The sequence below is a fragment of the Thermobia domestica genome, chromosome 10 (genome assembly GCF_964235325.1).
Source record: "Thermobia domestica chromosome 10, izTheDome1.hap1.1, whole genome shotgun sequence".
Classification (NCBI taxonomy): Eukaryota; Metazoa; Arthropoda; class Insecta; order Zygentoma; family Lepismatidae; genus Thermobia; species Thermobia domestica.
The window spans coordinates 104,311,463-104,324,840 of NC_137463.1; the positions used below are offsets into that span (position 1 = coordinate 104,311,463).

Genomic DNA, 13,378 nt, shown 5'->3' on the forward strand with positions numbered 1-13,378 from the left:
GGAAATTGTCTTCCCTTTCACGTGACGTTCCGGTCTAGACATGCTGTTCCGCAGAAAAAGTACTGATAAGGTCTATTTTAACACGACTTAATGCTTTGAGTATGCGTAGAGTATGTTCAATAACTTTTTCCGGTTACTTAATTTTTTTTTTCTTTCATTTCTTTTATCTTCCTATTATGGTCTTTTTAAGGCATGAAATGAATTTTAAATCGTGCTTAATGAGACATCTGCCTTCTTGTATCCTGGTGACCGGTGGTACGGATTGCGTGACCGGTCATCCTATTCGTGTTTTAATAATACACGTAACTTGACAGTTTTTAAGTGACTTTTGAAGCTTTAGTATTATTCTTCTTTCTTTATATTATTATTTGGAGCAGTGTTCGTAACAGGCACAAGGAAAATTCTTATTTGTGTCTATTTTGTGGTAAGCCTAAAGTTTATCCTCGTTAACTAGAATATTGAATATAGCTTTGCATGTTCCTCGTTCCTTCCTCCCTCATAATATGAGAAATTAATATGTAGGTCAACATTAGTTTCGTATTCCACTATATTATAAAAATGTTAGCAAAGCTTTCTGTATATTCACAACCGTACTTATGTGTTGATATGGGGCCGTGGTGGCTCAGTGGTAGATCGTTCACCTTTGGTACATAGGGTCCTTGGTTCGATTCCAGCTCACGCCAAGTGAGCTTTGTGGTGGACAAACACCGTTTGCGTGGATTGAGTCAGGATCTTCCGTTTCCTCCCACTTTTTTATTCCACCATTTCATTCATTTCTCATCATCACCGTCTCCTTTAGCCTTGCCGGCATAAGCGTGGGACGTAAAACTTAGAGATTTCATTTCATTTTCATTTTATGTTCGACATTTTGCTCTTCCTTCCATGGAAAAAATCCAGTGGGCGTCCCAAACACATTTTTTAAAATTAATTTGTGGGAGCATGTGATTTGTACAGTGCTTCTTACATATAACTAAATTGCATAAACCGGAAGGATCATCAGTACTGAAACAACAGCTCATCACCATTGGGTTGTGTCCAATTTCCAGTTAAATCAGGTTCGTTATTAGGGAACTTACAGAGGTGGATCATTTCATCTAAAGAACAAAAAAATCAAGGTTTAGGATAATTTCGGCAAAAGGAAAGGAATAATTCCTAACAGTTTGTATAATTATGTTGTACTATGCCTTCGTCATTTTGCAAGTACTAAAGGTATGTCCAAATTTGATAACTATTCAATGGAGTTGCGTAATTTGCAAATAAAAAAGAAAGAAAACACCTCGGAGGACAATTCCTGTTATAGTGTTTGAGAGGTGATTCTATAAGTCTAAACGTATATTAATTCTACTCGTCTGTTGAAAGCTATAAAAGAATTCTATATGAAGTAAAATCGAAATCTTCTATGAACTACGTAATACAAAAACTGTTGAGTGCACTGGAAAACATCAATCTTCAACATATCTAATTGTAGGCTTACCTAGTTCAAAACATTAAGAACACTGTGAATGGAATTTTTCGCATTGACGTACGCTTTGCTCGGCAGATTATTCGAAGTGTTTTTTTTTCTTTCTTCCTTATTTCTTTTTAACTTTGTATGGAAAATTCTTTCTACAGTTTCCTCAATTGTCTAAAATATGTAATAATGTACTAAATAAAGTAGAATGCTGGTATTTCTACCATTAAAATTGTTCTCAAATAAATATATTGAAATACCTAGTAGGATATTCCGTGACACTTTAAATATGTAAGAGTCTAAAGATGAGGATTTTCCTTGTCAGTTTCCAACACTATAGAAAACAAAAGATGTCAGAATGAGTCCGAAGTAAAATCTTTGATCATCCTCGGGACAAAATTAGTTTCGTTATACATTGTTAAGTTACGATATACATCCAAACATTGGAAATCCAATAAAGTTTTAACGGATGAAGTACCTATTACCTATTAAAAAGGTACTTCGTTCATTGATATACTTTTTAAATTTTTTTAATACGTTCATTGATATAGGCCCTACATGGAGAGGTATTCTACTTCGAAACGAACATTTTATTGATTTCTTCTTGATGTCTAGTTAAATGTGCCTTGCTTTGTCTAAGAATACATTTCTTTATAGATACGTATATTTAATATTATTCAAATTGGATTCGATTTACAAATTGAAATCATAGATACTAATGAAAGGAGGAAACAACTGATTTTTTTTACACCAGAATCCTCTATAGGTGCGAATTCTATGACACACAGAGTGTGGACTAACTAGACGGGGACTCGAACCCGGGATCTCCTGCCTACCGTGCCGATTCGTTAACCACTGCGCCACCCAGTTCGCTTCCCAGAACCATTACAGATGGTTCGGGTTGAGAGAACTACCTTGAAAGAGAGAGAGTGAGTGGCTGTTCTGAGAAGCGGACTGGGTGGCGTAGGTATGCCGGAGATCCCGGGTTCGAATCACAGTCCAGCCAGTCACCTTTTTACTCTTTGTGTGTTATAAGATCATAGAATTTAATTTTCACAAAGTAAGGAATATTTAAATATACTTTTAAAAGGAACTAGTTGAAATGCCCGTTTTTCACACGAAGAGAATAGGGCTGTGGAAGCTATTTGAATCTGTTTCCCTTTTAGGATACACGTTTCAATGAAAGTGTGACAATAAAAATGTGTGATGAATCTATTTTTTGCATAAATTTTTGAATGCTCTACCCACATAGAAAACACCCTTTAATGAAAGTAAATGATACAAATCCAGTATGAGATAAGTACTAACTATGGTCAGCCGTTTTCCCATGGTGTGATTACCCGGCAACATCAGAGAACGTCTCTTTTCAATGTGGCGAAAAATTTATAAAATGTCTCCTCTTGCTTCTTGAAAACGGGAATTTTTAGAAGCAGTGGAACGGGTGTCTGTTTATTTGGAATGAGGAGTTTATGTACTGGGTTTCATCTTGACGTACTCGTGGGATACCCAATGTTTCTCATAAATTATGTCCCCTCTGCTTCCCCTTAGGATGCGCATTATAATCGAATTGGCGTTATAAAAACGTAAGATATTGCATGGTCTACTCATGTACCAAAAATCATCAAAATCGTTGCAGTGGTCTAGAGGAGGTGTTCGCCACCAAACATCGTAACATTAATTGTTATTTAGATAAAAAAAATCCGTAAAATTAAAACATTAAAATTACAGTTGATTTCTAGGAAAGCAGAAAAACTCCTTTTGCATGTAAATCAATGGGTTAAAAAACAGCGTAGGTATTCAATAGTATTGTTAAATACTATTGGATCTTGAAATCGAAAGGAGTTGGGAGAGAAGAGCGGGGATTGAACCTATTTCTAGAACGCTGAATCCGTTTTAAAAAAAGAAAAACTCTCGCTATTTTTTGCTGTGTTTACTTTGATACCTGTCAACAGACAGATGAACTGACAAAAACCCACCCTACTTCTCACACTTATGCTTATAGATTCATGGTTTAGAAATCTATAATGCAAAAACAATACAGGTAAAATAATAATAATAATTTTGTATATTTCATTGGGTATATTGTCTTGATCATACCTGTGTTCGTTTTTGCGTCTTGTTCTGAGCATGAACAAAGATTTTTTTTGCTCGAAAAACACAAAATTTATTTGTTTTATTAAGCGTTGGAAGTGAAATGTAAGTCTTTGATCATCAGTTCCTACACTCAATTCAAGTATTACTTCAAATATAGTTTATTGACGAATGTGTTTATGCATAGTTTATTGACGAATGTGTTTATGCACTATTTTAATCTATTCTAACCTTAGTAAGACGATTTGTTGAAGTTGAAACTGAAAAACACATGACTGGAAACTTTTCAAATCAAGAAAATGCAACATCAATAGCTGAAAGGCATGAAACTTATTTTCTGTGTGCGTGTGTGTGTGTGTGTGTGTTGTTCCTATTTATTTTAAAAGAAAAAGTTAGAATGAAATTATATAATTTAGGTTTTCGTTAATTGTAACGTCGTAATGAACGAAAACCTGAAGTTGGTCGGCAATATTAGTTGACATACTTTTCTATCACGAGCAGTAAACCATAACAATGGTGTAACAACGAAAAAGAACAGAACGTTGCATAATATTTTTTGTTTGTTGTTTCCTCCCTTGGTTCCTTTTTTACTTTTTGTATTGATTCGTGATGCATATCGGTGAATCATGCTCGAAGAAGGTTTTTAGATTCTGGACATAATCGTATTAGATGATCATGTGTTTTTCAGGACTTCGTGACCTTTTATATTCAACTATACAATTCAAAAATTCACAAAAGAATTTCTTTCTAACCTCTTTGGTTATTTTGTCTTACATCATTAATCTAAGAGATTAGAACAAAATGATGTAATTTATTTTCCCTTGATTTTCGGGGTAGTTTTACATTTTTCCTTACTTTCCAGGGTATTTTTTTTATATGTTTTCCTTTACTTTCCATGGTATTTTTGTCCATATTCTATTACTTTCCGGGGTATTTTCATACATTTTCGCTTACTTTCCAGAATATTTTGACATATTTTCCCATACTTTTCCAGTTTTTTTTAGATACTTATTTTCCCTTGTTTTCCGTAGTAGTTTTACACATTTCTCCTTTTTCAGGAACATTTTCATACAGTTTTGCCTGAATAATGAAATTTTTATTGATACTATATGCTTGTTTATTTCCCTTTTATCATTATAAATAAATGCATCATTTTGAATAATTACAATAAATTAGACATCATACAGACGTAATATACCACCTATAATATTCGTATTTTCTCAACATTAGTTTCATTTCTGTTTAGAGAGATTATATGCGGCTAGATTTGTCTCAAATAAGATTAGATGTACCAATATCATTTTCTAAAATAACTCTATATTTTATTGAAAAGAAGGTGAAAACAATGATAATCGATTTGTAACTAATGACGAAATGAATTTACCATAAATTTCAACTAATGTAGATCAGTGTGAATTTTTCGCTAATAAATCATAGCTATAAAAGAAAAATTTTCTGTATTTATTTATTTAAGTATTTATTTTTATATAACCACTGTGACTTTTTGATAGTTTTGTAAATCCGACGAAGATATTAAATGAGTAGTTGCAACCTCAATACTAATATTTATTTGATTGGAGGTTTTATTAATCATCAGATGTATGTATAATTTAATTAAGTGACTGCCGTATCACACCATATTATAAACTCTTACTCGGTGTTATCAGTAACAGAAATGAAATGAAATGAAATCTTTAAGTTTAAAATCCCACGGTTATGCCGGTTAGGCTAATGGAGACGGTGATAATGAAAATGAAATGAAATCTTTGTTTTACGTCCCACGGTTATGCCGGTTAGGCTAAAGGAGACGGTGATAATGAGAAATGAGTGAAATGGTGGAATGAAGAAAGTGGGAGGAAACGGAAGAACCCCGAGAAAACCCGCGAGCACGGTGTTTGTCCACCACAAAGTCCTCACGGCGCGAGCTGGGATCGAACCAGGGACCCCAAGCACCGGAGGTGAACGCTCCACCACTGAGCCACCGCGTCCTCTATCAGTAACAGGGTAAAGGTAAATAGTGTCACTATTGAAGCTAGTGTGGTCCACGAACTATGTGAAGGAATAGCTTCACACTTTCATGACTTGAGCACGTCACCACGATGCTTAGGTTTCCTCAGCTCTCATTTAACAGGGGTTGAGAATTCCTAAGACGCTTTGATACGAAAGTATAACTGGAAATAAATCTTACCCCATCGAGAATAGAATCCGAGCTGTACATGTATTAGGTAGACGCTATACTTACTACGCTACACATTGATAGCAATTTCAGTTGTACTCTTCCTATGTAAAGTTCTATTTAAAGACTGAAGATATTTACTACAATACGTAGGACGTCTATAATAGCCATTCGGTAGTATTTAACTCCTGTTAGCTGGAGACTAGATGCGACCAGAATACAAGTTTACACTCAAAAAGCTTAGCTCTTGATAAATACTTATCAAGCGTATGGAACATACTGTAATACCTAAAATTATTCACCTAGTAATAATGTTCCGCATCATAATGTTCCGCGTCATCTTTCCTACAATATTTCGAATAAGACACTCAGCTACTCATCCTCAGGGGCACACAATGGCGTAAGCCCTTTTCCACATCCCGATCTTACCATTTCTTTTTTTGTGTCTCAACAGTGATAATTTTTGTGCCCTTGAAGATGAGTGACCGAGTGTTTCACTCGAAATATTGGAGAAACATTACTTGGTGAGTAATTTCAGGTATTAGGTCATTGTGTTCAATGTCAGTATTTGGTGTGCATGTTCTATATATTATAAAGTTGTATAGATGAAATATATTGGTAAATCCAGAAAGAAATACGTTTATAATATTTATTGAAGTAGAATCAATTTTATGTAAGTAAGTATTGGAATAAGAACTAAGTTTCTTGTTCTTTAAAACAATTGAAAATATACCCACAATCATTTTAAGGAGGAAATTATAACGAAAGAATTCTGTAACAGGCACTGTTAAAATCGATTTGAAGTTATTTTTTGATGAGTGAGACGCTGCTTTTAAAGTGCTGTTTTAGTAATGATGTTATGAAAGTGTTTTACCTTAGCCCAGTAATTTTAACAAATTTGAACCTCACTGTTACGTGTTAGTATTGTTTGTGATTTGACATTTTGTCAATAAGTTCGTACTAACTTAAGATTATAGGTGTTATTACAACTTACTTAAAAGAAATGGGTTATTCATATTGTCTTGGATTATTTATGAAAAAAACTATGTGACTCAAAATTTTGATATGTTTTTGCCCATATGCGAAGTCTTTTTTTCCCCTTACTTTCTTTTCTAAATGATAGCTATGATATGAATAAGTAACGAAATATTCATAGTGTAGTGATATCTAATGTGATATTAATTAATGTAATGCTGTGATATCTGCAGCTGGCACCACTGTAAGGGTTGTTTACAAGTTTAAAAATATACAACCTGAGAAGAGAGCGTGTGATATTTATATAGTAATAAAAAGAATTACAATCTATAAGCATTTTGTTAATAATACATTTATTTAAAATAATGACGATAAGATTGGGTTTTGACTAATTACAATTTCGTGGTTAGTTTCTGTTTACCACTTAAGCAATATTACTGAAAATGATAGTGACACAAAAACTTTTCTTCCAATCACACTTCTTATCGTTTTTTTCGTAGTAAGTATTTTAATCACACCAAACAGAGTGATAAAAATAAGCTGTTAATTATTTCAAATAAACGAATATCATAGGTGTTTGTCAAGACCTTTCATTGGAATCTATCCGAAGAATGTTAAGTGTCTGAGTGTGTTGGAGAAATTACCAAACAATTTCGAAATAGCTCTAACCAATGATAATTATATTTGATGTTCAAGGTATTAACAAAAGTTTGATTCAAGACATGTCGTGCTCATTTGCACTCATATTTGAGTTTCAAATATACTGTATATTACGAGCTTCCTTTTGACTAAGCGGTTAGCGTACTCACCTTTAGTTGGGAGGCTCGGGTTCGATTCCCGGTTTAAGCTAATGTACTTTGGATTCCACGTTAAGCTATAGTTCTGTGCAGGGGCGCCCGAAGAAAATTTTCTAGGGGGGAATCTCCAGGATTTCAATATTATGTCTGGTATTTAATATACGTAGTTTTTGATATATTACGTATACATTTTCGTGAGCCAGGGGAGCTGGGCCCCTCCCTGCCCTCATCTGGCGCTCATGTCTTGTATAGCTTTACTGCTGCTGAAAGGAACGCTAAACTCAAAATCAGCTCAACTCGAATATATATTATTAAATTTATGTACGTCCTAAGATTATACTTTATTTTCCATTGTAAGCCGTTCGTGTGCTCAGCCTCTGCACTATATGTCTATTTGTTACGTTGTTCTTAATGTACAATGGCGCTAATAGCCATACACAAATTCTAAAAGTGTTAAAAAAGGAACTCAATATTCATTTAGTTGTCCTCATTGCACAAAAGAAGAACTCAATTCCAAAAAAGTAAGTTTTTCAGGAGACGATATTTTGTGTGCGTTTCCATCATTCTATTTCCGTAAAAGAAAAAGTAATCTACGTAAAAGAAAATTGTAATTGTGTACGCTTCGTAAGATAACGGTGAAATTATAATCTGAGGAAAAGAGTTTTTTAAGTGTTTGTAGGCTTGAGTCAGAAAATAACTTCAGAGTATACAGTTGACTAAGGACATTTTGAAAAACAAAGCAGTTTTGTTTTGCCTACAACTAATTTGATTTATGTAATTTTGGCATGAAACCCTGTTCAATAAACGATGATGTTGAAATGGAACTTAATAGAACCAATATCTCAAAATTGACAAAAATTGACTTAGGATTTTTTTGGAATCCATCAGAACGAAAGATAACAGAGTTGCGGAATGAAAAGAAGTATAATAATAAGGATTTCTGAATAATCTAACAAGTTGCTCGTCTACCTTTTTCTTTGCATTGTTCCGGGGTCTTATCGTATATGTATATGTTTCGGGGCTCTATCTCAGGGTGCGAAATTCTTAGGAGTTAAGGGAGGATTCCCCCTACTTAAAAGTTACTGGTGAGTTAAGTGACACTTTTGTCAGAAGTTTCCAATTAACTATGATAATTCATATGTAATTAACACGTATTTTATATGTAATTAACGGATGAACCTGGTAGTTAGCGGTATCCTTAATTTCACATAGTATAATAATGTTCATATATGTAAATTCTGTATGTCGAAATGAAGTTAAAAAAAAAGAACTCCTGTCTTCTCCCTTCTGCCTTTCGACAACTGTGATATCACACCCTGTTCTATGAACAGCTAAAGTAAACATATTTAGTTTGAATCCATATTAAACCATAATTTCATTTTAACCATGGTGCTAAAAGAAAATGACATTAATGCTCGAAAGCAAGAAATCAATAGACACAAGCTGAAATTATACGTGTTTAAAGAATATTTTCGTAACTGTTTTCCTCTTTTCGACTGTATCACAGAGTTGTAACAGTATGGATTTTTGCCCCTTTTTTAAAATTAATTTTCTTCAGTAAACACACATTCTCTTTAACGCTTTCATTATTTCTCAGATGGTGATGACACGGGCACTTGAGGTAATTGTGCGGTGAAGATTAGAGAGAAAGAGAGCGAGAGGTTATGATAGGCAGGAGAAAAAAAAACTGACGATGCATTTGTTCCAACCGAGCTTTTCCATTTTCTCACTTCACGTGACGTCATATGTATGTGAATGTTGAGAAGTCATCAGCAAACCCCTGTGTTTACTAGTTTCATATACTGCAGTTGTTGCCCTTATCTGACTCTTGCAGCATTCACTTGTGACGTCGCCAAATGGGGTCGCTCGACTGCTACTGTTTACCTCCAATGTTCTGCTTGTTCTCTTTTGAATGACACTCACTCAGAGAACTTCTGCAGAAGTTTTTTTTTTTTTTTTTCTGTCTGTAACGGAATGCTCTGCAGAGATCTGCTACCACGACAAAAATATCATCATCTCGGACAGCTTGTGTTGTTGATATTACGTGTTTGCTTTTAACTCAACCTAAAAATAATTTCTGTTCAAAGTAAATTTTCCGTGACAAGTATAATAGTCATACAGGAGGTATGTACTATGTACAGTATGAGGGAACTGCTTCTGGTCTTCTGCATTGAAGATCGTTGGCAGGGACGTACACAGGGGGTGGGTCCTGGGGGTCCGACCCCCCCTTCCTTCCAAAATTTCGACTTTTGTGTAAATTTAGCCTAATTTTAGGAGCAATTTTAGGAATTTTAGCATAAAATACCCTCATATTCAGTTTGGACCCCCGAAATAATACCTGCGTACGCTACTCATCGTTGGGCAATAACTAAAAGCTGCGTACAAACATGCAGTAAAGTTTTATTTCTTTCTCGAAAGTCATGACTACGCAAGCTACATAGAATCAATATCTATTTGGCTCGTTATTTGGAGGTTAATGACCATTTTCAACACTCGAGAATTGGAAGTAGACATCAGTAATGCCTTTTGAGGGAAGCTAAATCAGTAAAAAGTACAATTTTATCTCTACAAATTAAGAAAATAAACTTAAGTATGTAGTATTTCTTGTATAGAATAACTAGTACATTAGTAGAATAACTAGGACATATATAGATTATAGATATGGATAGATATGGATGTATATACATTAACTTATGTGACTTCCTTCAAACAGCTGCCAGTGCAAGACATATAGGCCCACACATTGGTCTAATCCGGATTACGTAATAGGAATATTTTAATCAGGAATCGAGTTCGGGTCACCCGCACCATCGATATCTCTACGTTGTCAAAATGAACGTTTTTGTTGCAAACATTTTTCATTAACATTATGTTATGGAAGTTTGTAATGTTTTCTTATGACATGTCAAAAGATATTATAGCTATGAAATCTTTAACGTCGAACGATTACGACCTGTAGCCTGACGGAGTGGTTGATAATTGCAAATGATTGATCATGGAGGAATTGGCGAAGTGAGGAGTGTGGGAGGAAAGAGGAAACTGGAAAACACTAGTTTACTCCTGGAGTTAACGGATGGGACATCTGCCATTTGGACTTTGTGAACAAAATGCTGTGTAGTTTTCTACTGATATTCCCATATCCTTCCTGACATTTTGCTAATTATTTCAATATTATTAATTTGTAAATCTTAAGTTTGATCTCATATAAATTAGTCCAGGGATATCTGGATATCTGCCTATATTCTGGAAACAAAAATTCTGTGGCCTGTGAAACATTTCTGGGCTCTGTACAGGATAAACATTGGACGATTTTTTGGTTTCCAAATATTGGCCCGATTGAAGGGAAATTCTGTGTATTGTTATCTACGAAACGAGATTTGGGACTGTCTCGTATCGAAAAGATGTCTTGCCTCGAAAATATATTTTGTTTCTATTGGAAGAATTCTGTCTCTCAATGTTTATTTCCATTATCTTGTAAGTTTCTATTCCGAATCTATATATCCTGGGACAGGTATGGAACCTGTGAAACGTGCAAAGGATGTCTCGTGGACGTGTTGTGCAGTCCAAAGAGTATCCGGTCTGGATTCGAGTTTCTATGTTGCTGCTTTGTTATTAAAAAGATTTTTCCCTTAATAAAGAAATTGGTTGTGTATTTTTGGCGCTTAGACTAAAATTATTAAAATGCCAATAAGCACAGTTGCCAATAATACCAGATACCAGCCAATAATACAAAAAAAAAAAAAGAAAAGAAAAGAAAAAGAAGAAGAAGAAGAAGAAAGAAAAGTAAAAGAAAGAAAGAAATAATATTGTCTCTCACAGGCCCAAACAAGTATACACGTATACAGGGACAATAATAAAATTTAAATTCCAGAAACAGGAAAAAAAAAAAAAGTACTGGAATTTCTTTTTCAGTCTATTGTCTGTTTGAATCATTGTAGATAAACTCAAGTGTATATGCCATGGAAAATGGCGAAATAATATGAAACTATTTTGTTTATATTCCGTTTTACAACTATTTTATTCTTGTCAGACACGTGTTCGCTCAAACAAGTAATCTTATATGTATGACTTTTTTATTTCTTTTTCGGTCATCTGAAATGAAAACCGCACACAGTAGGTGGTACTCTGTGGAAATGCCATCGCTGCGGGAGATGAACCCCACAGCTGGTGCTATTTCCTCTGTTTTGTTTTGGTTCACCAGCAGACAAAACAAAGAAGAGTCAGACAGCACAGTGAGGACTTAAAGAGAGACTTTGTGTACAGATGTGTCAATGGGGTAGCAGCAATTTCAACTTTTATTAATTACATTCCAATTAAATAAAATAGAAATATAATTTTCGATTTGGGTTTCGGTAACTTTCTATTTGTGTGAGTGTTCTGCTCAAATGCAGATTCTAGCCCACTTACCTAGCAAAACTAGTGGCGGGTAGGGCTGTTAGACCAATAAAGCAGGGAAATTCGCTGTTTTTGAAACTTTTTTTTAGTGGGGCCACTTTTATTGGTAAGGATCTACACACCATCCTACTCTTGTCCCATTTAAAAGCTTTTTATTGATATTAGTCGAAAACTGCGTATTAGGCTTTTTTAAAAAAAAAATAACCGAAGGCAATCAAGAATTTTTTATAGTACCTAGATAATACATTATAAAGATATTAGGATTTATACAATCTTGGTTGAAGTGTGTAGTCCATCTATGCCTGTTTGGGATTCTCAGCTATAGTGTGTAACATACAATTTATTTGAACTTTGTTTTATTTTTCTGTCTTTTTTTTTTTTTTTAATGTACGAAGACCACAGTTTGACAAACGCTGGTATAGAATGCCAGCATTAGGTTTGAATATTAATAATTTTTAAAGGTTTCTGAAAATTAATCATGTAGAGATACCAGTGCTACAAATTGTAATGTTGCCATTTGCTATCTTGTTTCCAATAATGCCGAACAAAATTGGTTACTTTTACATACACACTTACACAATAAATGAAAGAATAATGTATAGTTTATGTCAGTGGTTCGCAACCTTTTTTGACTGACGACATTACTGAACACTAAGGATATAGCGACACACTTGTTTGATATTTTTATTATAAATAATAATATCTATTACAATAGTGAAACTAATTAGTTTTTATAATGGCTGTATGTAGTACTCAGCATTATTGCTACTGCTTGAGGTGTTATAGGTCTTCATTTTAACTAATTGTTATTAAACTCTTCATGATTTTCAAATTCCACGCTAAATTCTAAATTAAAGACTGTATTTCCACGACACACCTTAGGGGACTACGTGACATACCAGTGTGTCGCGACACATTGGTTGAGAACCATTGGTTTATGTAATAAAATTGTAAACGTTATACACGAGAGGAGTGTGAATCGCTTGGACTCAGTCATAAAACACTTACCCTTGCTGCACAGGATCGACGTATTCATTGCAGCCTCAGCTTCATAAAATACTATGTTCGTAGATGTTTCTCACTTTCTCCAGCACAATGTATGTTTTGTTTTAGTCACCAGGACAGTAACGCAAGTCGCTACACTATTATTATTATTATTATTATTATTATTATTATTATTATTATTATTATTTATTTATTTATTTATTTATTTATTTATTTATTTACTTATTTATTTATTTATTGAAAGGGATTTCTAGTTGATCACATGCAAAACGTATCTTATTTTATAATGTTAACCCAGATTGAAATTTCTGGTGAGAAATAAAAATCTGAGTTTACATTTTATTTTTTTTTTAAAAAAGGAATCAAAATAATGTGGTTTTTTTCTTTATTTGCGTGTGTTTAGATTTACTAGATTAGATGGAATCTTAAGGTTACATTATCCATATGTATCTATATCTGTATGTATGTAGGCCGCTTCTGTAATCTCTC

General features: G+C 33.9%; 1 protein-coding gene across 1 annotated transcript in view; it reads left to right on the forward strand.

The window, feature by feature from the left end:
- The window catches only part of LOC145662618 (cell division control protein 42 homolog), a 168,347-nt gene that overhangs the window by 91,378 nt on the left and 63,591 nt on the right, over positions 1 to 13,378 (forward strand). The gene's annotated exons all lie outside the window — the stretch shown is intronic.